Source organism: Pleurodeles waltl, chromosome 8, assembly GCF_031143425.1.
Source record: "Pleurodeles waltl isolate 20211129_DDA chromosome 8, aPleWal1.hap1.20221129, whole genome shotgun sequence".
In the NCBI taxonomy this organism is placed as follows: Eukaryota; Metazoa; Chordata; class Amphibia; order Caudata; family Salamandridae; genus Pleurodeles; species Pleurodeles waltl.
The window spans coordinates 1,516,767,546-1,516,792,202 of NC_090447.1; the positions used below are offsets into that span (position 1 = coordinate 1,516,767,546).

The 24,657-nt window shown below is 39.8% G+C and overlaps 16 non-coding genes across 16 annotated transcripts; all 16 read right to left on the reverse strand.

Moving 5' to 3' along the window:
- Positions 1–277: 277 nt before the first annotated feature.
- TRNAF-GAA (transfer RNA phenylalanine (anticodon GAA)) lies at positions 278–350 on the reverse strand. Its single transcript has one exon. It is a non-coding gene; the product is annotated as a tRNA-Phe (tRNA).
- A 494-nt stretch (positions 351–844) lies between these two features.
- On the reverse strand, positions 845–917 carry TRNAF-GAA (transfer RNA phenylalanine (anticodon GAA)). The gene has a single exon. It is a non-coding gene; the product is annotated as a tRNA-Phe (tRNA).
- Positions 918–1,992: 1,075 nt separating this feature from the next.
- Positions 1,993–2,065, reverse strand: TRNAF-GAA (transfer RNA phenylalanine (anticodon GAA)). Its single transcript has one exon. It is a non-coding gene; the product is annotated as a tRNA-Phe (tRNA).
- A 1,674-nt stretch (positions 2,066–3,739) lies between these two features.
- On the reverse strand, positions 3,740–3,812 carry TRNAF-GAA (transfer RNA phenylalanine (anticodon GAA)). The gene has a single exon. It is a non-coding gene; the product is annotated as a tRNA-Phe (tRNA).
- Positions 3,813–4,306: 494 nt separating this feature from the next.
- TRNAF-GAA (transfer RNA phenylalanine (anticodon GAA)) lies at positions 4,307–4,379 on the reverse strand. Its single transcript has one exon. It is a non-coding gene; the product is annotated as a tRNA-Phe (tRNA).
- Positions 4,380–6,052: 1,673 nt separating this feature from the next.
- On the reverse strand, positions 6,053–6,125 carry TRNAF-GAA (transfer RNA phenylalanine (anticodon GAA)). The gene has a single exon. It is a non-coding gene; the product is annotated as a tRNA-Phe (tRNA).
- Positions 6,126–8,365: 2,240 nt separating this feature from the next.
- TRNAF-GAA (transfer RNA phenylalanine (anticodon GAA)) lies at positions 8,366–8,438 on the reverse strand. The gene has a single exon. It is a non-coding gene; the product is annotated as a tRNA-Phe (tRNA).
- Positions 8,439–8,932: 494 nt separating this feature from the next.
- TRNAF-GAA (transfer RNA phenylalanine (anticodon GAA)) lies at positions 8,933–9,005 on the reverse strand. The gene has a single exon. It is a non-coding gene; the product is annotated as a tRNA-Phe (tRNA).
- Positions 9,006–10,678: 1,673 nt separating this feature from the next.
- Positions 10,679–10,751, reverse strand: TRNAF-GAA (transfer RNA phenylalanine (anticodon GAA)). The gene has a single exon. It is a non-coding gene; the product is annotated as a tRNA-Phe (tRNA).
- A 493-nt stretch (positions 10,752–11,244) lies between these two features.
- On the reverse strand, positions 11,245–11,317 carry TRNAF-GAA (transfer RNA phenylalanine (anticodon GAA)). The gene has a single exon. It is a non-coding gene; the product is annotated as a tRNA-Phe (tRNA).
- Positions 11,318–12,990: 1,673 nt separating this feature from the next.
- On the reverse strand, positions 12,991–13,063 carry TRNAF-GAA (transfer RNA phenylalanine (anticodon GAA)). Its single transcript has one exon. It is a non-coding gene; the product is annotated as a tRNA-Phe (tRNA).
- A 494-nt stretch (positions 13,064–13,557) lies between these two features.
- Positions 13,558–13,630, reverse strand: TRNAF-GAA (transfer RNA phenylalanine (anticodon GAA)). The gene has a single exon. It is a non-coding gene; the product is annotated as a tRNA-Phe (tRNA).
- A 2,825-nt stretch (positions 13,631–16,455) lies between these two features.
- Positions 16,456–16,528, reverse strand: TRNAF-GAA (transfer RNA phenylalanine (anticodon GAA)). The gene has a single exon. It is a non-coding gene; the product is annotated as a tRNA-Phe (tRNA).
- Positions 16,529–19,334: 2,806 nt separating this feature from the next.
- Positions 19,335–19,407, reverse strand: TRNAF-GAA (transfer RNA phenylalanine (anticodon GAA)). The gene has a single exon. It is a non-coding gene; the product is annotated as a tRNA-Phe (tRNA).
- A 1,075-nt stretch (positions 19,408–20,482) lies between these two features.
- Positions 20,483–20,555, reverse strand: TRNAF-GAA (transfer RNA phenylalanine (anticodon GAA)). The gene has a single exon. It is a non-coding gene; the product is annotated as a tRNA-Phe (tRNA).
- A 3,975-nt stretch (positions 20,556–24,530) lies between these two features.
- Positions 24,531–24,603, reverse strand: TRNAF-GAA (transfer RNA phenylalanine (anticodon GAA)). Its single transcript has one exon. It is a non-coding gene; the product is annotated as a tRNA-Phe (tRNA).
- Between the last annotated feature and the right edge of the window lie 54 nt (positions 24,604–24,657).

Below are 24,657 nucleotides of genomic sequence, written 5' to 3' on the forward strand. Positions count from 1 at the left end.
GCAAGCTATTTCATCCGACACTTTGGTTCAAGGGAAGATGGAGACTGATGCAGACTGCGGGTTACCTAAAAATCAAGATAGAAACAGTAAATAATGGAAGTCAAAGCTGAAGGCAAGAGAGGTGGAATCCATTTTGAAAGGAAGATAGAAAACAAGTACTGTCTTGTACTGATGGTATGTCAATTAGGTTGATGAAAGGTTTTATCAATTAAATAAAACGTCACCAGAAGCTGAATCCAAGAAAGAAACACGCCTAAAAAGCTGTCTTCTGAGTCTTTGCCGAAACCCGGGATTGAACCAGGGACCTTTAGATCTTCAGTCTAACGCTCTCCCAACTGAGCTATTTCGGCCAGTTATTTCACAGCTCCCTCCGTTTTCTTCTTAATCATTGTAGACAAGACATACTCCTCCAAATCATTCACTTTGATGGTACAGCTATGTCTTAAACTTCCGGTATCCTTCTGCAGCTAACTGGGTGCATTTACTCATTTACTTTTTTGGTGCGCAACCTAGGTACTTCTTTTATTCCAAACTCTGAATAGGCACACAAATGTGTGGGATGAGTAAGCAAGCTATATCATCTGACAGCTTGGTTCATGGGAAAATAGAAGATGATGCAGCCTAAGCTTTACATTAAAATCAAGATACAAACTGGAAATAATGGAAGTCAAAGCTGAAGGCAACAGAGGTGGAAGCCATTTTGAAAGGAAGATAGAACGCAAGTGCTGTGCTCTACTGATGGTATGTCGATCAGGTTATTGAAAGGTTTCATCTATGAACTAAAATGTCTACTGAAGCTGACTCCAAGAGAGAACTACACCTAATTAGCTAGGTGCTCAGTCCTTGCCGAAACCCGGGATTGAACCAGGGACCTTTAGATCTTCAGTCTAACGCTCTCCCAACTGAGCTATTTCGGCCAGTTGTCAGAGAATACCTTCCTGATGATTCTTAATCATTGTAGGCAACAAGTGGGCATCTGATCAATCACTAGGAGGGTACATCTATGTGTTAAAGTATGCTGTATCCTTCTGCAGCTAACTGGGCACAATTAGTCAATTTATTTTTTATTGCGCAAGCTAGGTATTTCTTTTTTTCTAAACGCTAAATAGGCTAGCAATCTAATACACAGAAATGTGTGGCATGAGGAAGCAAGCTATATCATCTGACACTTTGGTCCAAGGTTAGATGGAAAATGATGCAGGCTACAGTTTACCCTAAAATCGAGATAGAAACGGCAAATAATCGAAGTCAAAGCTGAAGGCAAGAGAGGTGGAAACCATTTTCAAAGGAAGATAGAAAACACGTACTGTCTTGTACTGATGGTATGTCAATTAGGTTGATGAAAGGTTTTATCAATTAAATAAAACGTCACTAGAAGCTGAATCCAAGAAAGAAACACGCCTAACAAGCTGCCTTCTGAGTCTTTGTCGAAACCCGGGATTGAACCAGGGACCTTTAGATCTTCAGTCTAACACTCTCCCAACTGAGCTATTTCGGCCAGTTATTTCACAGGTCCCTCCGTTTTCTTCTTAATCATTGTAGACAAGACATACACCTCGAAATCATTCACTTTGAGGGTACAGCTATGTCTTAAACTTCCGGTATCCTTCTGCAGCTAACTGGGTGCATTTACTCATTTACTTTTTTGGTGCGCAACCTAGGTACTTCTTTTATTCCAAACTCTGAATAGGCACACAAATGTGTGGGATGAGTAAGCAAGCTATATCATCTGACAGCTTGGTTCATGGGAAAATAGAAGATGATGCAGCCTAAGCTTTACATTAAAATCAAGATAGAAACTGGAAATAATGGAAGTCAAAGCTGAAGGCAAGAGAGGTGGAAGTCATTTTGAAAGGAAGATAGAACGCAAGTGCTGTGCTCTACTGATGGTATGTCGATCAGGTTATTGAAAGGTTTCATCTATGAATTAAAATGTCTACTGAAGCTGACTCCAAGAGAGAACTACACCTAATTAGCTAGGTGCTCACTCCTTGCCAAAACCCGGGATTGAACCAGGGACCTTTAGATCTTCAGTCTAACGCTCTCCCAACTGAGCTATTTCGGCCAGTTGTCAAAGAATACCTTCCTGATGATTCTTAATCATTGTAGGCAACAAGTGGGCATCTGATCAATCACTAGGAGGGTACATCTATGTGTTAAAGTATGCTGTATCCTTCTGCAGCTAACTGGGCACAATTAGTCAATTCATTTTTTATTGCGCAAGCTAGGTATTTCTTTTTTTCTAAACGCTAAATAGGCTAGCAATCTAATACACAGAAATGTGTGGCATGAGGAAGCAAGCTATATCATCTGACACTTTGGTCCAAGGTTAGATGGAAAATGATGCAGGCTACAGTTTACCCTAAAATCGAGATAGAAACGGGAAATAATGGAAGTCAAAGCTGAAGGCAAGAGAGGTGGAATCCATTTTCAAAGGAAGATAGAAAACACGTACTGTCTTGTACTGATGGTATGTCAATTAGGTTGATGAAAGGTTTTATTAATTAAATAAAACGTCACCGGAAGCTGACTCCAAAAAAGAAACTTGCCTGACGAACTAGCTGCTCAGTCTTTGACCAAACCAAGAATTTAACCAGGGACCCTTAGATCTAAAGTTTGACGTCCTCGCAACTGAGCTCTTTCAGCCCGTTTTTTCACAGTGCCTTCCTTATTATTATTAATCATTGTAGACAAGAAATATAAGTCGCAATCATTCACTGTGAGGGTACAGCTATGTGTTACACTTTGCTGTATCCTTCTGTAGCTAACTGGGGGCAATTACTCCTTTACTTTTTTGCTACGCGAGCTAGGTACTTCTTTTTTTCTAAACTCTGAATAGGCTACCATTCTCATAAACAGAAATGTGTGGCATGACTAAGCAAGCTATATCATCTGACAGTTTGGCTCATGGGAAAATGGAAGATGACGCCGCCTACGGTTTACATCAAAATCAAGATAGAAACGGGAAATAATGGAAGTCAAAGCTGAAGGCAAGAGAGGTGGAAGCCATTTTGAAAGGAAGATAGAAAATAAGTGCTCTTTTGTACCGATGGCATGTCGATCAGGTTGATGCAAGTTTTTATCAATGAAATAAAATGTCCCTTGAGAGTGACTCCAAGAAAGAAACATGCCTAACAAGCTGAGTGCTTGGTCTTTGGCACAACCTAGGATTGAACCAAGGACCTTTTTTTATCTTTAGTCTAACATTCTCCCAACTGAGATATTTAAACCAGGTGTCATGAAAAGCTTTCCGTATCATTTTTAATCATTGTAGACAAGACACAGAAGTCTAAATCATTCACTGTGAGGGTACAGCTATGTCTTAAACTTTGCTGTATCCTTCTCCAGTTAACTGGGTGTAATTAGGGAATTCGTTTTTTATTGTGCAAGCTAGGTATTTCTTTTTTTCTAAACTCTAAATAGGCTAGCAATCTAATGCACAGAAATGTGTGGCATGAGTAAGCAAGCTATTTCATCCGACACTTTGGTTCAAGGGAAGATGGAGACTGATGCAGACTGCGGGTTACCTAAAAATCAAGACAGAAACAGTAAATAATGGAAGTCAAAGCTGAAGGCAAGAGAGGTGGAATCCATTTTGAAAGGAAGATAGAAAACAAGTACTGTCTTGTACTGATGGTATGTCAATTAGGTCGATGAAAGGTTTTATCAATTAAATAAAACGTCACCAGAAGCTGAATCCAAGAAAGAAACACGCCTAACAAGCTGTCTTCTGAGTCTTTGCCAAAACCCGGGATTGAACCAGGGACCTTTAGATCTTCAGTCTAACGCTCTCCCAACTGAGCTATTTCGGCCAGTTATTTCACAGGTCCCTCCGTTTTCTTCTTAATCATTGTAGACAAGACATACACCTCGAAATCATTCACTTTGAGGGTACAGCTATGTCTTAAACTTCCGGTATCCTTCTGCAGCTAACTGGGTGCATTTACTCATTTACTTTTTTGGTGCGCAACCTAGGTACTTCTTTTATTCCAAACTCTGAATAGGCACACAAATGTGTGGGATGAGTAAGCAAGCTATATCATCTGACAGCTTGGTTCATGGGAAAATAGAAGATGATGCAGCCTAAGCTTTACATTAAAATCAAGATAGAAACTGGAAATAATGGAAGTCAAAGCTGAAGGCAAGAGAGGTGGAAGCCATTTTCAAAGGAAGATAGAACGCAAGTGCTGTGCTCTACTGATGGTATGTCGATCAGGTTATTGAAAGGTTTCATCTATGAACTAAAATGTCTACTGAAGCTGACTCCAAGAGAGAACTACACCTAATTAGCTAGGTGCTCAGTCCTTGCCGAAACCCGGGATTGAACCAGGGACCTTTAGATCTTCAGTCTAACGCTCTCCCAACTGAGCTATTTTGGCCAGTTGTCAGAGAATACCTTCCTGATGATTCTTAATCATTGTAGGAAACAAGTGGGCATCTGATCAATCACTAGGAGGGTACATCTATGTGTTAAAGTATGCTGTATCCTTCTGCAGCTAACTGGGCACAATTAGTCAATTTATTTTTTATTGCGCAAGCTAGGTATTTCTTTTTTTCTAAACGCTAAATAGGCTAGCAATCTAATACACAGAAATGTGTGGCATGAGGAAGCAAGCTATATCATCTGACACTTTGGTCCAAGGTTAGATGGAAAATGATGCAGGCTACAGTTTACCCTAAAATCGAGATAGAAACGGCAAATAATGGAAGTCAAAGCTGAAGGCAAGAGAGGTGGAATCCATTTTCAAAGAAAGATAGAAAACACGTACTGTCTTGTACTGATGGTATGTCAATTAGGTTGATGAACGGTTTTATTAATTAAATAAAACGTCACCGGAAGCTGACTCCAAAAAAGAAACTTGCCTGACGAACTAGCTGCTCAGTCTTTGACCAAACCAAGGATTTAACCAGGGACCCTTAGATCTAAAGTTTGACGTCCTCGCAACTGAGCTCTTTCAGCCCGTTTTTTCACAGTGCCTTCCTTATTATTGTTAATCATTGTAGACAAGAAATATAAGTCGCAATCATTCACTGTGAGGGAACAGCTATGTGTTACACTTTGCTGTATCCTTCTGTAGCTAACTGGGGGCAATTACTCCTTTACTTTTTTGCTACGCGAGGTAGGTACTTCTTTTTTTCTAAACTCTGAATAGGCTACCACTCTCATAAACAGAAATGTGTGGCATGACCGAGCAAGCTATATCATCTGACAGTTTGGCTCATGGGAAAATGGAAGATGACGCCGGCTACGGTTTACATTAAAATCAAGATAGAAACGGGAAATAATGGAAGTCAAAGCTGAAGGCAAGAGAGGTGGAAGCCATTTTGAAAGGAAGATAGAAAATAGGTGCTCTTTTGTACCGATGGCATGTCGATCAGGTTGATGCAAGTTTTTATCAATGAAATAAAATGTCACTTGAGAGTGATTCCAAGAAAGAAACATGCCTAACAAGCTGAGTGCTTGGTCTTTGGCACAACCCAGGATTGAACCAAGGACCTTTTTTATCTTTAGTCTAACATTCTCCCAACTGAGATATTTTAGCCGGGTGTCATGAAAAGCTTTCCGTATCATTTTTAATCATTGTAGACAAGACACAGAAGTCTAAATCATTCACTGTGAGGGTACAGCTATGTCTTAAACTTTGCTGTATCCTTCTCCAGTTAACTGGGTGTAATTAGGGAATTCGTTTTTTATTGTGCAAGCTAGGTATTTCTTTTTTTCTAAACTCTAAATAGGCTAGCAATCTAATGCACAGAAATGTGTGGCATGAGTAAGCAAGCTATTTCATCCGACACTTTGGTTCAAGGGAAGATGGAGACTGATGCAGACTGCGGGTTACCTAAAAATCAAGACAGAAACAGTAAATAATGGAAGTCAAAGCTGAAGGCAAGAGAGGTGGAATCCATTTTGAAAGGAAGATAGAAAACAAGTACTGTCTTGTACTGATGGTATGTCAATTAGGTTGATGAAAGGTTTTATCAATTAAATAAAACGTCACCAGAAGCTGAATCCAAGAAAGAAACACGCCTAACAAGCTGTCTTCTGAGTTTAAGCCGAAACCCGGGATTGAACCAGGGACCTTTAGATCTTCAGTCTAACGCTCTCCCAACTGAGCTATTTCGGCCAGTTATTTCACAGGTCCCTCCGTTTTCTTCTTAATCATTGTAGACAAGACATACACCTCGAAATCATTCACTTTGAGGGTACAGCTATGTCTTAAACTTCCGGTATCCTTCTGCAGCTAACTGGGTGCATTTACTCATTTACTTTTTTGGTGCGCAACCTAGGTACTTCTTTTATTCCAAACTCTGAATAGGCACACAAATGTGTGGGATGAGTAAGCAAGCTATATCATCTGACAGCTTGGTTCATGGGAAAATAGAAGATGATGCAGCCTAAGCTTTACATTAAAATCAAGATAGAAACTGGAAATAATGGAAGTCAAAGCTGAAGGCAAGAGAGGTGGAAGCCATTTTGAAAGGAAGATAGAACGCAAGTGCTGTGCTCTACTGATGGTATGTCGATCAGGTTATTGAAAGGTTTCATCTATGAACTAAAATGTCTACTGAAGCTGACTCCAAGAGAGAACTACTCCTAATTAGCTAGGTGCTCAGTCCTTGCCGAAACCCGGGATTGAACCAGGGACCTTTAGATCTTCAGTCTAAAGCTCTCACAACTGAGCTATTTCGGCCAGTTGTCAAAGAATACCTTCCTGATGATTCTTAATCATTGTAGGCAACAAGTGGGCATCTGATCAATCACTAGGAGGGTACATCTATGTGTTAAAGTATGCTGTATCCTTCTGCAGCTAACTGGGCACAATTAGTCAATTTATTTTTTATTGCGCAAGCTAGGTATTTCTTTTTTTCTAAACGCTAAATAGGCTAGCAATCTAATACACAGAAATGTGTGGCATGAGGAAGCAAGCTATATCATCTGACACTTTGGTCCAAGGTTAGATGGAAAATGATGCAGGCTACAGTTTACCCTAAAATCGAGATAGAAACGGCAAATAAGGGAAGTCAAAGCTGAAGGCAAGAGAGGTGGAATCCATTTTCAAAGAAAGATAGAAAACACGTACTGTCTTGTACTGATGGTATGTCAATTAGGTTGATGAAAGGTTTTATTAATTAAATAAAACGTCACCGGAAGCTGACTCCAAAAAAGAAACTTGCCTGACGAACTAGCTGCTCAGTCTTTGACCAAACCAAGGATTTAACCAGGGACCCTTAGATCTAAAGTTTGACGTCCTCGCAACTGAGCTCTTTCAGCCCGTTTTTTCACAGTGCCTTCCTTATTATTATTAATCATTGTAGACAAGAAATATAAGTCGCAATCATTCACTGTGAGGGTACAGCTATGTGTTACACTTTGCTGTATCCTTCTGTAGCTAACTGGGGGCAATTACTCCTTTACTTTTTTGCTACGCGAGCTAGGTACTTCTTTTTTTCTAAACTCTGAATAGGCTACCATTCTCATAAACAGAAATGTGTGGCATGACTAAGCAAGCTATATCATCTGACAGTTTGGCTCATGGGAAAATGGAAGATGACGCCGCCTACGGTTTACATCAAAATCAAGATAGAAACGGGAAATAATGGAAGTCAAAGCTGAAGGCAAGAGAGGTGGAAGCCATTTTGAAAGGAAGATAGAAAATAAGTGCTCTTTTGTACCGATGGCATGTCGATCAGGTTGATGCAAGTTTTTATCAATGAAATAAAATGTCCCTTGAGAGTGACTCCAAGAAAGAAACATGCCTAACAAGCTGAGTGCTTGTCTTTGGCACAACCTAGGATTGAACCAAGGACCTTTTTTTATCTTTAGTCTAACATTCTCCCAACTGAGATATTTAAACCAGGTGTCATGAAAAGCTTTCCGTATCATTTTTAATCATTGTAGACAAGACACAGAAGTCTAAATCATTCACTGTGAGGGTACAGCTATGTCTTAAACTTTGCTGTATCCTTCTCCAGTTAACTGGGTGTAATTAGGGAATTCGTTTTTTATTCTGCAAGCTAGGTATTTCTTTTTTTCTAAACTCTAAATAGGCTAGCAATCTAATGCACAGAAATGTGTGGCATGAGTAAGCAAGCTATTTCATCCGACACTTTGGTTCAAGGGAAGATGGAGACTGATGCAGACTGGGGGTTACCTAAAAATCAAGACAGAAACAGTAAATAATGGAAGTCAAAGCTGAAGGCAAGAGAGGTGGAATCCATTTTGAAAGGAAGATAGAAAACAAGTACTGTCTTGTACTGATGGTATGTCAATTAGGTTGATGAAAGATTTTATCAATTAAATAAAACGTCACCAGAAGCTGAATCCAAGAAAGAAACACGCCTAACAAGCTGTCTTCTGAGTCTTTGCCGAAACCCGGGATTGAACCAGGGACCTTTAGATCTTCAGTCTAACGCTCTCCCAACTGAGCTATTTCGGCCAGTTATTTCACAGGTCCCTCCGTTTTCTTCTTAATCATTGTAGACAAGACATACACCTCGAAATCATTCACTTTGAGGGTACAGCTATGTCTTAAACTTCCGGTATCCTTCTGCAGCTAACTGGGTGCATTTACTCATTTACTTTTTTGGTGCGCAACCTAGGTACTTCTTTTATTCCAAACTCTGAATAGGCACACAAATGTGTGGGATGAGTAAGCAAGCTATATCATCTGACAGCTTGGTTCATGGGAAAATAGAAGATGATGCAGCCTAAGCTTTACATTAAAATCAAGATAGAAACTGGAAATAATGGAAGTCAAAGCTGAAGGCAAGAGAGGTGGAAGCCATTTTGAAAGGAAGATAGAACGCAAGTGCTGTGCTCTACTGATGGTATGTCGATCAGGTTATTGAAAGGTTTCATCTATGAACTAAAATGTCTACTGAAGCTGACTCCAAGAGAGAACTACACCTAATTAGCTAGGTGCTCAGTCCTTGCCGAAACCCGGGATTGAACCAGGGACCTTTAGATCTTCAGTCTAACGCTCTCCCAACTGAGCTATTTTGGCCAGTTGTCAGAAAATACCTTCCTGATGATTCTTAATCATTGTAGGAAACAAGTGGGCATCTGATCAATCACTAGGAGGGTACATCTATGTGTTAAAGTATGCTGTATCCTTCTGCAGCTAACTGGGCACAATTAGTCAATTTATTTTTTATTGCGCAAGCTAGGTATTTCTTTTTTTCTAAACGCTAAATAGGCTAGCAATCTAATACACAGAAATGTGTGGCATGAGGAAGCAAGCTATATCATCTGACACTTTGGTCCAAGGTTAGATGGAAAATGATGCAGGCTACAGTTTACCCTAAAATCGAGATAGAAACGGCAAATAATGGAAGTCAAAGCTGAAGGCAAGAGAGGTGGAATCCATTTTCAAAGAAAGATAGAAAACACGTACTGTCTTGTACTGATGGTATGTCAATTAGGTTGATGAAAGGTTTTATTAATTAAATAAAACGTCACCGGAAGCTGACTCCAAAAAAGAAACTTGCCTGACGAACTAGCTGCTCAGTCTTTGACCAAACCAAGGATTTAACCAGGGACCCTTAGATCTAAAGTTTGACGTCCTCGCAACTGAGCTCTTTCAGCCCGTTTTTTCACAGTGCCTTCCTTATTATTGTTAATCATTGTAGACAAGAAATATAAGTCGCAATCATTCACTGTGAGGGTACAGCTATGTGTTACACTTTGCTGTATCCTTCTGTAGCTAACTGGGGGCAATTACTCCTTTACTTTTTTGCTACGCGAGGTAGGTACTTCTTTTTTTCTAAACTCTGAATAGGCTACCACTCTCATAAACAGAAATGTGTGGCATGACCAAGCAAGCTATATCATCTGACAGTTTGGCTCATGGGAAAATGGAAGATGACGCCGGCTACGGTTTACATTAAAATCAAGATAGAAACGGGAAATAATGGAAGTCAAAGCTGAAGGCAAGAGAGGTGGAAGCCATTTTGAAAGGAAGATAGAAAATAGGTGCTCTTTTGTACCGATGGCATGTCGATCAGGTTGATGCAAGTTTTTATCAATGAAATAAAATGTCACTTGAGAGTGATTCCAAGAAAGAAACATGCCTAACAAGCTGAGTGCTTGGTCTTTGGCACAACCCAGGATTGAACCAAGGACCTTTTTTATCTTTAGTCTAACATTCTCCCAACTGAGATATTTTAGCCAGGTGTCATGAAAAGCTTTCCGTATCATTTTTAATCATTGTAGACAAGACACAGAAGTCTAAATCATTCACTGTGAGGGTACAGCTATGTCTTAAACTTTGCTGTATCCTTCTCCAGTTAACTGGGTGTAATTAGGGAATTCGTTTTTTATTGTGCAAGCTAGGTATTTCTTTTTTTCTAAACTCTAAATAGGCTAGCAATCTAATGCACAGAAATGTGTGGCATGAGTAAGCAAGCTATTTCATCCGACACTTTGGTTCAAGGGAAGATGGAGACTGATGCAGACTGCGGGTTACCTAAAAATCAAGATAGAAACAGTAAATAATGGAAGTCAAAGCTGAAGGCAAGAGAGGTGGAATTCATTTTGAAAGGAAGATAGAAAACAAGTACTGTCTTGTACTGATGGTATGTCAATTAGGTTGATGAAAGGTTTTATCAATTAAATAAAACGTCACCAGAAGCTGAATCCAAGAAAGAAACACGCCTAAAAAGCTGTCTTCTGAGTCTTTGCCGAAACCCGGGATTGAACCAGGGACCTTTAGATCTTCAGTCTAACGCTCTCCCAACTGAGCTATTTCGGCCAGTTATTTCACAGGTCCTTCCGTTTTCTTCTTAATCATTGTAGACAAGACATACACCTCGAAATCATTCACTTTGAGGGTACAGCTATGTCTTAAACTTCCGGTATCCTTCTGCAGCTAACTGGGTGCATTTACTCATTTACTTTTTTGGTGCGCAACCTAGGTACTTCTTTTATTCCAAACTCTGAATAGGCACACAAATGTGTGGGATGAGTAAGCAAGCTATATCATCTGACAGCTTGGTTCATGGGAAAATAGAAGATGATGCAGCCTAAGCTTTACATTAAAATCAAGATACAAACTGGAAATAATGGAAGTCAAAGCTGAAGGCAAGAGAGGTGGAAGCCATTTTGAAAGGAAGATAGAACGCAAGTGCTGTGCTCTACTGATGGTATGTCGATCAGGTTATTGAATGGTTTCATCTATGAACTAAAATGTCTACTGAAGCTGACTCCAAGAGGGAACTACACCTAATTAGCTAGTGCTCAGTCCTTGCCGAAACCCGGGATTGAACCAGGGACCTTTAGATCTTCAGTCTAACGCTCTCCCAACTGAGCTATTTCGGCCAGTTGTCAAAGAATACCTTCCTGATGATTCTTAATCATTGTAGGCAACAAGTGGGCATCTGATCAATCACTAGGAGGGTACATCTATGTGTTAAAGTATGCTGTATCCTTCTGCAGCTAACTGGGCACAATTAGTCAATTTATTTTTTATTGCGCAAGCTAGGTATTTCTTTTTTTCTAAACGCTAAATAGGCTAGCAATCTAATACACAGAAATGTGTGGCATGAGGAAGCAAGCTATATCATCTGACACTTTGGTCCAAGGTTAGATGGAAAATGATGCAGGCTACAGTTTACCCTAAAATCGAGATAGAAACGGCAAATAATGGAAGTCAAAGCTGAAGGCAAGAGAGGTGGAATCCATTTTCAAAGAAAGATAGAAAACACGTACTGTCTTGTACTGATGGTATGTCAATTAGGTTGATGAAAGGTTTTATTAATTAAATAAAACGTCACCGGAAGCTGACTCCAAAAAAGAAACTTGCCTGACGAACTAGCTGCTCAGTCTTTGACCAAACCAAGGATTTAACCAGGGACCCTTAGATCTAAAGTTTGACGTCCTCGCAACTGAGCTCTTTCAGCCCGTTTTTTCACAGTGCCTTCCTTATTATTGTTAATCATTGTAGACAAGAAATATAAGTCGCAATCATTCACTGTGAGGGTACAGCTATGTGTTACACTTTCCTGTATCCTTCTGTAGCTAACTGGGGGCAATTACTCCTTTACTTTTTTGCTACGCGAGGTAGGTACTTCTTTTTTTCTAAACTCTGAATAGGCTACCACTCTCATAAACAGAAATGTGTGGCATGACCAAGCAAGCTATATCATCTGACAGTTTGGCTCATGGGAAAATGGAAGATGACGCCGGCTAGGGTTTACATTAAAATCAAGATAGAAACGGGAAATAATGGAAGTCAAAGCTGAAGGCAAGAGAGGTGGAAGCCATTTTGAAAGGAAGATAGAAAATAAGTTCTCTTTTGTACCGATGGCATGTCGATCAGGTTGATGCAAGTTTTTATCAATGAAATAAAATGTCACTTGAGAGTGACTCCAAGAAAGAAACATGCCTAACAAGCTGAGTGCTTGGTCTTTGGCACAACCCAGGATTGAACCAAGGACCTTTTTTATCTTTAGTCTAACATTATCCTAACTGAGATATTTTAGCCAGGTGTCATGAAAAGCTTTCCGTATCATTTTTAATCATTGTAGACAAGACACAGAAGTCTAAATCATTCACTGTGAGGGTACAGCTATGTCTTAAACTTTGTTGTATCCTTCTCCAGTTAACTGGGTGTAATTAGGGAATTTGTTTTTTATTCTGCAAGCTAGGTATTTCTTTTTTTCTAAACTCTAAATAGGCTAGCAATCTAATGCACAGAAATGTGTGGCATGAGTAAGCAAGCTATTTCATCCGACACTTTGGTTCAAGGGAAGATGGAGACTGATGCAGACTGCGGGTTACCTAAAAATCAAGATAGAAACAGTAAATAATGGAAGTCAAAGCTGAAGGCAAGAGAGGTGGAATCCATTTTGAAAGGAAGATAGAAAACAAGTACTGTCTTGTACTGATGGTATGTCAATTAGGTTGATGAAAGGTTTTATCAATTAAATAAAACGTCACCAGAAGCTGAATCCAAGAACGAAACACGTCTAAAAAGCTGTCTTCTGAGTCTTTGCCGAAACCCGGGATTGAACCAGGGACCTTTAGATCTTCAGTCTAACGCTCTCCCAACTGAGCTATTTCGGCCAGTTATTTCACAGCTCCCTCCGTTTTCTTCTTAATCATTGTAGACAAGACATACACCTCCAAATCATTCACTTTGATGGTACAGCTATGTCTTAAACTTCCGGTATCCTTCTGCAGCTAACTGGGTGCATTTACTCATTTACTTTTTTGGTGCGCAACCTAGGTACTTCTTTTATTCCAAACTCTGAATAGGCACACAAATGTGTGGGATGAGTAAGCAAGCTATATCATCTGACAGCTTGGTTCATGGGAAAATAGAAGATGATGCAGCCTAAGCTTTACATTAAAATCAAGATACAAACTGGAAATAATGGAAGTCAAAGCTGAAGGCAACAGAGGTGGAAGCCATTTTGAAAGGAAGATAGAACGCAAGTGCTGTGCTCTACTGATGGTATGTCGATCAGGTTATTGAAAGGTTTCATCTATGAACTAAAATGTCTACTGAGGCTGACTCCAAGAGAGAACTACACCTAATTAGCTAGGTGCTCAGTCCTTGCCGAAACCCGGGATTGAACCAGGGACCTTTAGATCTTCAGTCTAACGCTCTCCCAACTGAGCTATTTCGGCCAGTTGTCAGAGAATACCTTCCTGATGATTCTTAATCATTGTAGGCAACAAGTGGGCATCTGATCAATCACTAGGAGGGTACATCTATGTGTTAAAGTATGCTGTATCCTTCTGCAGCTAACTGGGCACAATTAGTCAATTTATTTTTTATTGCGCAAGCTAGGTATTTCTTTTTTTCTAAACGCTAAATAGGCTAGCAATCTAATACACAGAAATGTGTGGCATGAGGAAGCAAGCTATATCATCTGACACTTTGGTCCAAGGTTAGATGGAAAATGATGCAGGCTACAGTTTACCCTAAAATCGAGATAGAAACGGCAAATAATCGAAGTCAAAGCTGAAGGCAAGAGAGGTGGAAACCATTTTCAAAGGAAGATAGAAAACACGTACTGTCTTGTACTGATGGTATGTCAATTAGGTTGATGAAAGGTTTTATCAATTAAATAAAACGTCTCCAGAAGCTGAATCCAAGAAAGAAACACGCCTAACAAGCTGCCTTCTGAGTCTTTGTCGAAACCCGGGATTGAACCAGGGACCTTTAGATCTTCAGTCTAACACTCTCCCAACTGAGCTATTTCGGCCAGTTATTTCACAGCTCCCTCCGTTTTCTTCTTAAGCATTGTAGACAAGACATACACCTCGAAATCATTCACTTTGAGGGTACAGCTATGTCTTAAACTTCCGGTATCCTTCTGCAGCTAACTGGGTGCATTTACTCATTTACTTTTTTGGTGCGCAACCTAGGTACTTCTTTTATTCCAAACTCTGAATAGGCACACAAATGTGTGGGATGAGTAAGCAAGCTATATCATCTGACAGCTTGGTTCATGGGAAAATAGAAGATGATGCAGCCTAAGCTTTACATTAAAATCAAGATAGAAACTGGAAATAATGGAAGTCAAAGCTGAAGGCAAGAGAGGTGGAAGCCATTTTCAAAGGAAGATAGAACGCAAGTGCTGTGCTCTACTGATGGTATGTCGATCAGGTTATTGAAAGGTTTCATCTATGAACTAAAATGTCTACTGAAGCTGACTCCAAGAGAGAACTACACCTAATTAGCTAGGTGCTCACTCCTTGCCAAAACCCGGGATTGAACCAGGGACCTTTAGATCTTCAGTCTAACGCTCTCCCAACTGAGCTATTTCGTCCAGTTGTCAAAGAATACCTTCCTGATGATTCTTAATCATTGTAGGCAACAAGTGGGCATCTGATCAATCACTAGGAGGGTACATCTATGTGTTAAAGTATGCTGTATCCTTCTGCAGCTAACTGGGCACAATTAGTCAATTTATTTTTTATTGCGCAAGCTAGGTATTTCTTTTTTTCTAAACGCTAAATAGGCTAGCAATCTAATACACAGAAATGTGTGGCATGAGGAAGCAAGCTATATCATCTGACACTTTGGTCCAAGGTTAGATGGAAAATGATGCAGGCTACAGTTTACCCTAAAATCGAGATAGAAACGGGAAATAATGGAAGTCAAAGCTGAAGGCAAGAGAGGTGGAATCCATTTTCAAAGGAAGATAGAAAACACGTACTGTCTTGTACTGATGGTATGTCAATTAGGTTGATGAAAGGTTTTATTAATTAAATAAAACGTCACCGGAAGCTGACTCCAAAAAAGAAACTTGCCTGACGAACTAGCTGCTCAGTCTTTGACCAAACCAAGAATTTAACCAGGGACCCTTAGATCTAAAGTTTGACGTCCTCGCAACTGAGCTCTTTCAGCCCGTTTTTTCACAGTGCCTTCCTTATTATTATTAATCATTGTAGACAAGAAATATAAGTCGCAATCATTCACTGTGAGGGTACAGCTATGTGTTACACTTTGCTGTATCCTTCTGTAGCTAACTGGGGGCAATTACTCCTTTACTTTTTTGCTACGCGAGCTAGGTACTTCTTTTTTTCTAAACTCTGAATAGGCTACCATTCTCATAAACAGAAATGTGTGGCATGACTAAGCAAGCTATATCATCTGACAGTTTGGCTCATGGGAAAATGGAAGATGACGCCGCCTACGGTTTACATCAAAATCAAGATAGAAACGGGAAATAATGGAAGTCAAAGCTGAAGGCAAGAGAGGTGGAAGCCATTTTGAAAGGAAGATAGAAAATAAGTGCTCTTTTGTACCGATGGCATGTCGATCAGGTTGATGCAAGTTTTTATCAATGAAATAAAATGTCCCTTGAGAGTGACTCCAAGAAAGAAACATGCCTAACAAGCTGAGTGCTTGGTCTTTGGCACAACCCAGGATTGAACCAAGGACCTTTTTTATCTTTAGTCTAACATTCTCCCAACTGAGATATTTAAACCAGGTGTCATGAAAAGCTTTCCGTATCATTTTTAATCATTGTAGACAAGACACAGAAGTCTAAATCATTCACTGTGAGGGTACAGCTATGTCTTAAACTTTGCTGTATCCTTCTCCAGTTAACTGGGTGTAATTAGGGAATTCGTTTTTTATTGTGCAAGCTAGGTATTTCTTTTTTTCTAAACTCTAAATAGGCTAGCAATCTAATGCACAGAAATGTGTGGCATGAGTAAGCAAGCTATTTCATCCGACACTTTGGTTCAAGGGAAGATGGAGACTGATGCAGACTGCGGGTTACCTAAAAATCAAGACAGAAACAGTAAATAATGGAAGTCAAAGCTGAAGGCAAGAGAGGTGGAATCCATTTTGAAAGGAAGATAGAAAACAAGTACTGTCTTGTACTGATGGTATGTCAATTAGGTTGATGAAAGGTTTTATCAATTAAATAAAACGTCACCAGAAGCTGAATCCAAGAAAGAAACACACACGCCTAACAAGCTGTCTTCTGAGTCTTTGCCGAAACCCGGGATTGAACCAGGGACCTTTAGATCTTCAGTCTAACGCTCTCCCAACTGAGCTATTTCGGCCAGTCATTTGACAGGTCCCTCCGCTTTCTTCTTAATCATTGTAGACAAGACATACACCTCGAAATCATTCACTTTGAGGGTACAGCTATGTCTTAAACTTCCGGTATCCTTCTGCAGCTAACTGGGTGCAATTACTCATTTACTTTTTTGGTGCGCAACCTAGGTACTTCTTTTATTCCAAACTCTGAATAGCCACACAAATGTGTGGGATGAGTAAGCAAGCTATATCATCTGACAGCTTGGTTCATGGGAAAATGTAAGATGATGCAGCCTAAGGTTTACATTAAAATCAAGATAGAAACTGGAAATAATGGAAGTCAAAGCTGAAGGCAAGAGAGGTGGAAGCCATTTTGAAAGGAAGATAGAAGCAAGTGCTGTGCTCTACTGATGGTATGTCGAACAGGTTATTAAAAGGTTTCATCTATGAACTAAAATGTCTACTGAAGCTGACTCCAAGAGAGAACTACACCTAATTAGCTAGGTGCTCAGTCCTTGCCAAAACCCGGGATTGAACCAGAGAGCTTTAGATCTTCAGTTTAACGCTCTCCCAAATGAGCTATTTCGGCCAGTTGTCAGAGAATACCTTCCTGATGATTCTTAATCATTGCAGGCAACAAGTGGGCATCTGATCAATCACTAGGAGGGTACATCTATGTGTTAAAGTATGCTGTATCCTTCTGCAGCTAACTGGGCACAATTAGTCAATTTATTTTTTATTGCGCAAGCTAGGTATTTCTTTTTTTCTAAACGCTAAATAGGCTAGCAATCTAATACACAGAAATGTGTGGCATGAGGAAGCAAGCTATATCATCTGACACTTTGGTCCAAGGTTAGATGGAAAATGATGCAGGCTACAGTTTACCCTAAAATCGAGATAGAAACGGCAAATAATGGAAGTCAAAGCTGAAGGCAAGAGAGGTGGAATCCATTTTCAAAGAAAGATAGAAAACACGTACTGTCTTGTACTGATGGTATGTCAATTAGGTTGATGAAAGGTTTTATTAATTAAATAAAACGTCACCGGAAGCTGACTCCAAAAAAGAAACTTGCCTGACGAACTAGCTGCTCAGTCTTTGACCAAACCAAGGATTTAACCAGGGACCCTTAGATCTAAAGTTTGACGTCCTCGCAACTGAGCTCTTTCAGCCCGTTTTTTCACAGTGCCTTCCTTATTATTGTTAATCATTGTAGACAAGAAATATAAGTCGCAATCATTCACTGTGAGGGTACAGCTATGTGTTACACTTTCCTGTATCCTTCTGTAGCTAACTGGGGGCAATTACTCCTTTACTTTTTTGCTACGCGAGGTAGGTACTTCTTTTTTTCTAAACTCTGAATAGGCTACCACTCTCATAAACAGAAATGTGTGGCATGACCAAGCAAGCTATATCATCTGACAGTTTGGCTCATGGGAAAATGGAAGATGACGCCGGCTACGGTTTACATCAAAATCAAGATAGAAACGGGAAATAATGGAAGTCAAAGCTGAAGGCAAGAGAGGTGGAAGCCATTTTCAAAGGAAGATAGAAAATAATTGCTCTTTTGTACCGATGGCATGTCGATCAGGTTGATGCAAGTTTTTATCAATGAAATAAAATGTCACTTGAGAGTGACTCCAAGAAAGAAACATGCCTAACAAGCTGAGTGCTTGGTCTTTGGCACAACCCAGGATTGAACCAAGGACCTTTTTTATCTTTAGTCTAACATTCTCCCAACTGAGATATTTTAGCCAGGTGTCATGAAAAGCTTTCAGTATCATTTTTAATGATTGTAGACAAGACACAGAAGTCTAAATCATTCACTGTGAGGGTACAGCTATGTCTTAAACTTTGCTGTATCCTTCTCCAGTTAACTGGGTGTAATTAGGGAATTCGTTTTTTATTGTGCAAGCTAGGTATTTCTTTTTTTCTAAACTCTAAATAGGCTAGCAATCTAATGCACAGAAATGTGTGGCATGAGTAAGCAAGCTATTTCATCCGACACTTTGGTTCAAGGGAAGATGGAGACTGATGCAGACTGCGGGTTACCTAAAAATCAAGACAGAAACAGTAAATAATGGAAGTCAAAGCTGAAGGCAAGAGAGGTGGAATCCATTTTGAAAGGAAGATAGAAAACAAGTACTGTCTTGTACTGATGGTATGTCAATTAGGTTGATGAAAGATTTTATCAATTAAATAAAACGTCACCAGAAGCTGAATCCAAGAAAGAAACACACCTAACAAGCTGTCTTCTGAGTCTTTGCCGAAACCCGAGATTGAACCAGGGACCTTTATATCTTCAGTCTAACGCTCTCCCAACTGAGCTATTTCGGCCACTTATTTCACAGGTCCCTCCGTTTTCTTCTTAATCATTGTAGACAAGACATACACCTCGAAATCATTCACTTTGAGGGTACAGCTATGTCTTAAACTTCCGGTATCCTTCTGCAGCTAACTGGGTGCATTTACTCATTTACTTTTTTGGTGCGCAACCTAGGTACTTCTTTTATTCCAAACTCTGAATAGGCACACAAATGTGTGGGATGAGTAAGCAAGCTATATCATCTGACAGCTTGGTTCATGGGAAAATAGAAGATGATGCAGCCTAAGCTTTACATTAAAATCAAGATAGAAACTGGAAATAATGGAAGTCAAAGCTGAAGGCAAGAGAGGTGGAAGCCATTTTGAAAGGAAGTTCGAACGCATGTGCTGTGCTCTACTGATGGTATGTCGATCAGGTTATTGAAAGGTTTCATCTATGAACTAAAATGTCTACTGAAGCTGACTCCAAGAGAGAACTACACCTAATTAGCTAGGTGCTCAGTCCTTGCCGAAACCCGGGATTGAACCAGGGACCTTTAGATCTTCAGTCTAACGCTCTCCCAACTGAGCTATTTCGGCCAGTTGTCAGAGAATACCTTCCTGATGATTCTTAATCATTGTAGGCAACAAGTGGGCATCTGATCAATCACTAGGAGGGTACATCTATGTGTTAAAGTATGCTGTATCCTTCTGCAGCTAACTGGGCACAATTAGTCAATTTATTTTTTATTGCGCAAGCTAGGTATTTCTTTTTTTCTAAACGCTAAATAGACTAGCAATCTAATACACAGAAATGTGTGGCATGAGGAAGCAAGCTATATCATCTGACACTTTGGTCCAAGGTTAGATGGAAAATGATGCAGGCTACAGTTTACCCTAAAATCGAGATAGAAACGGCAAATAATCGAAGTCAAAGCTGAAGGCAAGAGAGGTGGAAACCATTTTCAAAGGAAGATAGAAAACACGTACTGTCTTGTACTGATGGTATGTCAATTAGGTTGATGAAAGGTTTTATCAATTAAATAAAACGTCACCAGAAGCTGAATCCAAGAAAGAAACACGCCTAACAAGCTGCCTTCTGAGTCTTTGTCGAAACCCGGGATTGAACCAGGGACCTTTAGATCTTCAGTCTAACACTCTCCCAACTGAGCTATTTCGGCCAGTTATTTCACAGGTCCCTCCGTTTTCTTCTTAATCATTGTAGACAAGACATACACCTCGAAATCATTCACTTTGAGGGTACAGCTATGTCTTAAACTTCCGGTATCCTTCTGCAGCTAACTGGGTGCATTTACTCATTTACTTTTTTGGTGCGCAACCTAGGTACTTCTTTTATTCCAAACTCTGAATAGGCACACAAATGTGTGGGATGAGTAAGCAAGCTATATCATCTGACAGCTTGGTTCATGGGAAAATAGAAGATGATGCAGCCTAAGCTTTACATTAAAATCAAGATAGAAACTGGAAATAATGGAAGTCAAAGCTGAAGGCAAGAGAGGTGGAAGCCATTTTGAAAGGAAGATAGAACGCAAGTGCTGTGCTCTACTGATGGTATGTCGATCAGGTTATTGAAAGGTTTCATCTATGAACTAAAATGTCTACTGAAGCTGACTCCAAGAGAGAACTACACCTAATTAGCTAGGTGCTCACTCCTTGCCAAAACCCGGGATTGAACCAGGGACCTTTAGATCTTCAGTCTAACGCTCTCCCAACTGAGCTATTTCGGCCAGTTGTCAAAGAATACCTTCCTGATGATTCTTAATCATTGTAGGCAACAAGTGGGCATCTGATCAATCACTAGGAGGGTACATCTATGTGTTAAAGTATGCTGTATCCTTCTGCAGCTAACTGGGCACAATTAGTCAATTCATTTTTTATTGCGCAAGCTAGGTATTTCTTTTTTTCTAAACGCTAAATAGGCTAGCAATCTAATACACAGAAATGTGTGGCATGAGGAGGCAAGCTATATCATCTGACACTTTGGTCCAAGGTTAGATGGAAAATGATGCAGGCTACAGTTTACCCTAAAATCGAGATAGAAACGGGAAATAATGGAAGTCAAAGCTGAAGGCAAGAGAGGTGGAATCCATTTTCAAAGGAAGATAGAAAACACGTACTGTCTTGTACTGATGGTATGTCAATTAGGTTGATGAAAGGTTTTATTAATTAAATAAAACGTCACCGGAAGCTGACTCCAAAAAAGAAACTTGCCTGACGAACTAGCTGCTCAGTCTTTGACCAAACCAAGAATTTAACCAGGGACCCTTAGATCTAAAGTTTGACGTCCTCGCAACTGAGCTCTTTCAGCCCGTTTTTTCACAGTGCCTTCCTTATTATTATTAATCATTGTAGACAAGAAATATAAGTCGCAATCATTCACTGTGAGGGTACAGCTATGTGTTACACTTTGCTGTATCCTTCTGTAGCTAACTGGGGGCAATTACTCCTTTACTTTTTTGCTACGCGAGCTAGGTACTTATTTTTTTCTAAACTCTGAATAGGCTACCATTCTTATAAACAGAAATGTGTGGCATGACTAAGCAAGCTATATCATCTGACAGTTTGGCTCATGGGAAAATGGAAGATGACGCCGCCTACGGTTTACATCAAAATCAAGATAGAAACGGGAAATAATGGAAGTCAAAGCTGAAGGCAAGAGAGGTGGAAGCCATTTTGAAAGGAAGATAGAAAATAAGTGCTCTTTTGTACCGATGGCATGTCGATCAGGTTGATGCAAGTTTTTATCAATGAAATAAAATGTCCCTTGAGAGTGACTCCAAGAAAGAAACATGCCTAACAAGCTGAGTGCTTGGTCTTTGGCACAACCCAGGATTGAACCAAGGACCTTTTTTTATCTTTAGTCTAACATTCTCCCAACTGAGATATTTAAACCAGGTGTCATGAAAAGCTTTCCGTATCATTTTTAATCATTGTAGACAAGACACAGAAGTCTAAATCATTCACTGTGAGGGTACAGCTATGTCTTAAACTTTGTTGTATCCTTCTCCAGTTAACTGGGTGTAATTAGGGAATTTGTTTTTTATTCTGCAAGCTAGGTATTTCTTTTTTTCTAAACTCTAAATAGGCTAGCAATCTAATGCACAGAAATGTGTGGCATGAGTAAGCAAGCTATTTCATCCGACACTTTGGTTCAAGGGAAGATGGAGACTGATGCAGACTGCGGGTTACCTAAAAATCAAGATAGAAACAGTAAATAATGGAAGTCAAAGCTGAAGGCAAGAGAGGTGGAATCCATTTTGAAAGGAAGATAGAAAACAAGTACTGTCTTGTACTGATGGTATGTCAATTAGGTTGATGAAAGATTTTATCAATTAAATAAAACGTCACCAGAAGCTGAATCCAAGAAAGAAACACGCCTAACAAGCTGTCTTCTGAGTCTTTGCCGAAACCCGGGACCTTTAGATCTTCAGTCTAACGCTCTCCCAACTGAGCTATTTCGGCCAGTTATTTCACAGGTCCCTCCGTTTTCTTCTTAATCATTGTAGACAAGACATACACCTCGAAATCATTCACTTTGAGGGTACAGCTATGTCTTAAACTTCCGGTATCCTTCTGCAGCTAACTGGGTGCATTTACTCATTTACTTTTTTGGTGCGCAACCTAGGTACTTCTTTTATTCCAAACTCTGAATAGGCACACAAATGTGTGGGATGAGTAAGCAAGCTATATCATCTGACAGCTTGGTTCATGGGAAAATAGAAGATGATGCAGCCTAAGCTTTACATTAAAATCAAGATAGAAACTGGAAATAATGGAAGTCAAAGCTGAAGGCAAGAGAGGTGGAAGCCATTTTGAAAGGAAGATAGAACGCAAGTGCTGTGCTCTACTGATGGTATGTCGATCAGGTTATTGAAAGGTTTCATCTATGAACTAAAATGTCTACTGAAGCTGACTCCAAGAGAGAACTACACCTAATTAGCTAGGTGCTCAGTCCTTGCTGCAACCCGGGATTGAACCAGGGACCTTTAGATCTTCAGTCTAACGCTCTCCCAACTGAGCTATTTTGACCAGTTGTCAGAAAATACCTTCCTGATGATTCTTAATCATTGGAGGAAACAAGTGGGCATCTGATCAATCACTAGGAGGGTACATCTATGTGTTAAAGTATGCTGTATCCTTCTGCAGCTAACTGGGCACAATTAGTCAATTTATTTTTTATTGCGCAAGCTAGGTATTTCTTTTTTTCTAAACGCTAAATAGGCTAGCAATCTAATACACAGAAATGTGTGGCATGAGGAAGCAAGCTATATCATCTGACACTTTGGTCCAAGGTTAGATGGAAAATGATGCAGGCTACAGTTTACCCTAAAATCGAGATAGAAACGGCAAATAATGGAAGTCAAAGCTGAAGGCAAGAGAGGTGGAATCCATTTTCAAAGAAAGATAGAAAACACGTACTGTCTTGTACTGATGGTATGTCAATTAGGTTGATGAAAGGTTTTATTAATTAAATAAAACGTCACCGGAAGCTGACTCCAAAAAAGAAACTTGCCTGACGAACTAGCTGCTCAGTCTTTGACCAAACCAAGGATTTAACCACGGACCCTTAGATCTAAAGTTTGACGTCCTCGCAACTGAGCTCTTTCAGCCCGTTTTTTCACAGTGCCTTCCTTATTATTGTTAATCATTGTAGACAAGAAATATAAGTCGCAATCATTCACTGTGAGGGTACAGCTATGTGTTACACTTTGCTGTATCCTTCTGTAGCTAACTGGGGGCAATTACTCCTTTACTTTTTTGCTACGCGAGGTAGGTACTTCTTTTTTTCTAAACTCTGAATAGGCTACCACTCTCATAAACAGAAATGTGTGGCATGACCAAGCAAGCTATATCATCTGACAGTTTGGCTCATGGGAAAATGGAAGATGACGCCGGCTACGGTTTACATTAAAATCAAGATAGAAACGGGAAATAATGGAAGTCAAAGCTGAAGGCAAGAGAGGTGGAAGCCATTTTGAAAGGAAGATAGAAAATAGGTGCTCTTTTGTACCGATGGCATGTCGATCAGGTTGATGCAAGTTTTTATCAATGAAATAAAATGTCACTTGAGAGTGATTCCAAGAAAGAAACATGCCTAACAAGCTGAGTGCTTGGTCTTTGGCACAACCCAGGATTGAACCAAGGACCTTTTTTATCTTTAGTCTAACATTCTCCCAACTGAGATATTTTAGCCAGGTGTCATGAAAAGCTTTCCGTATCATTTTTAATCATTGTAGACAAGACACAGAAGTCTAAATCATTCACTGTGAGGGTACAGCTATGTCTTAAACTTTGCTGTATCCTTCTCCAGTTAACTGGGTGTAATTAGGGAATTTGTTTTTTATTCTGCAAGCTAGGTATTTCTTTTTTTCTAAGCTCTAAATAGGCTAGCAATCTAATGCACAGAAATGTGTGGCATGAGTAAGCAAGCTATTTCATCCGACACTTTGGTTCAAGGGAAGATGGAGACTGATGCAGACTGCGGGTTACCTAAAAATCAAGACAGAAACAGTAAATAATGGAAGTCAAAGCTGAAGGCAAGAGAGGTGGAATCCATTTTGAAAGGAAGATAGAAAACAAGTACTGTCTTGTACTGATGGTATGTCAATTAGGTCGATGAAAGGTTTTATCAATTAAATAAAACGTCACCAGAAGCTGAATCCAAGAAAGAAACACGCCTAACAAGCTGTCTTCTGAGTCTTTGCCAAAACCCGGGATTGAACCAGGGACCTTTAGATCTTCAGTCTAACGCTCTCCCAACTGAGCTATTTCGGCCAGTTATTTCACAGGTCCCTCCGTTTTCTTCTTAATCATTGTAGACAAGACATA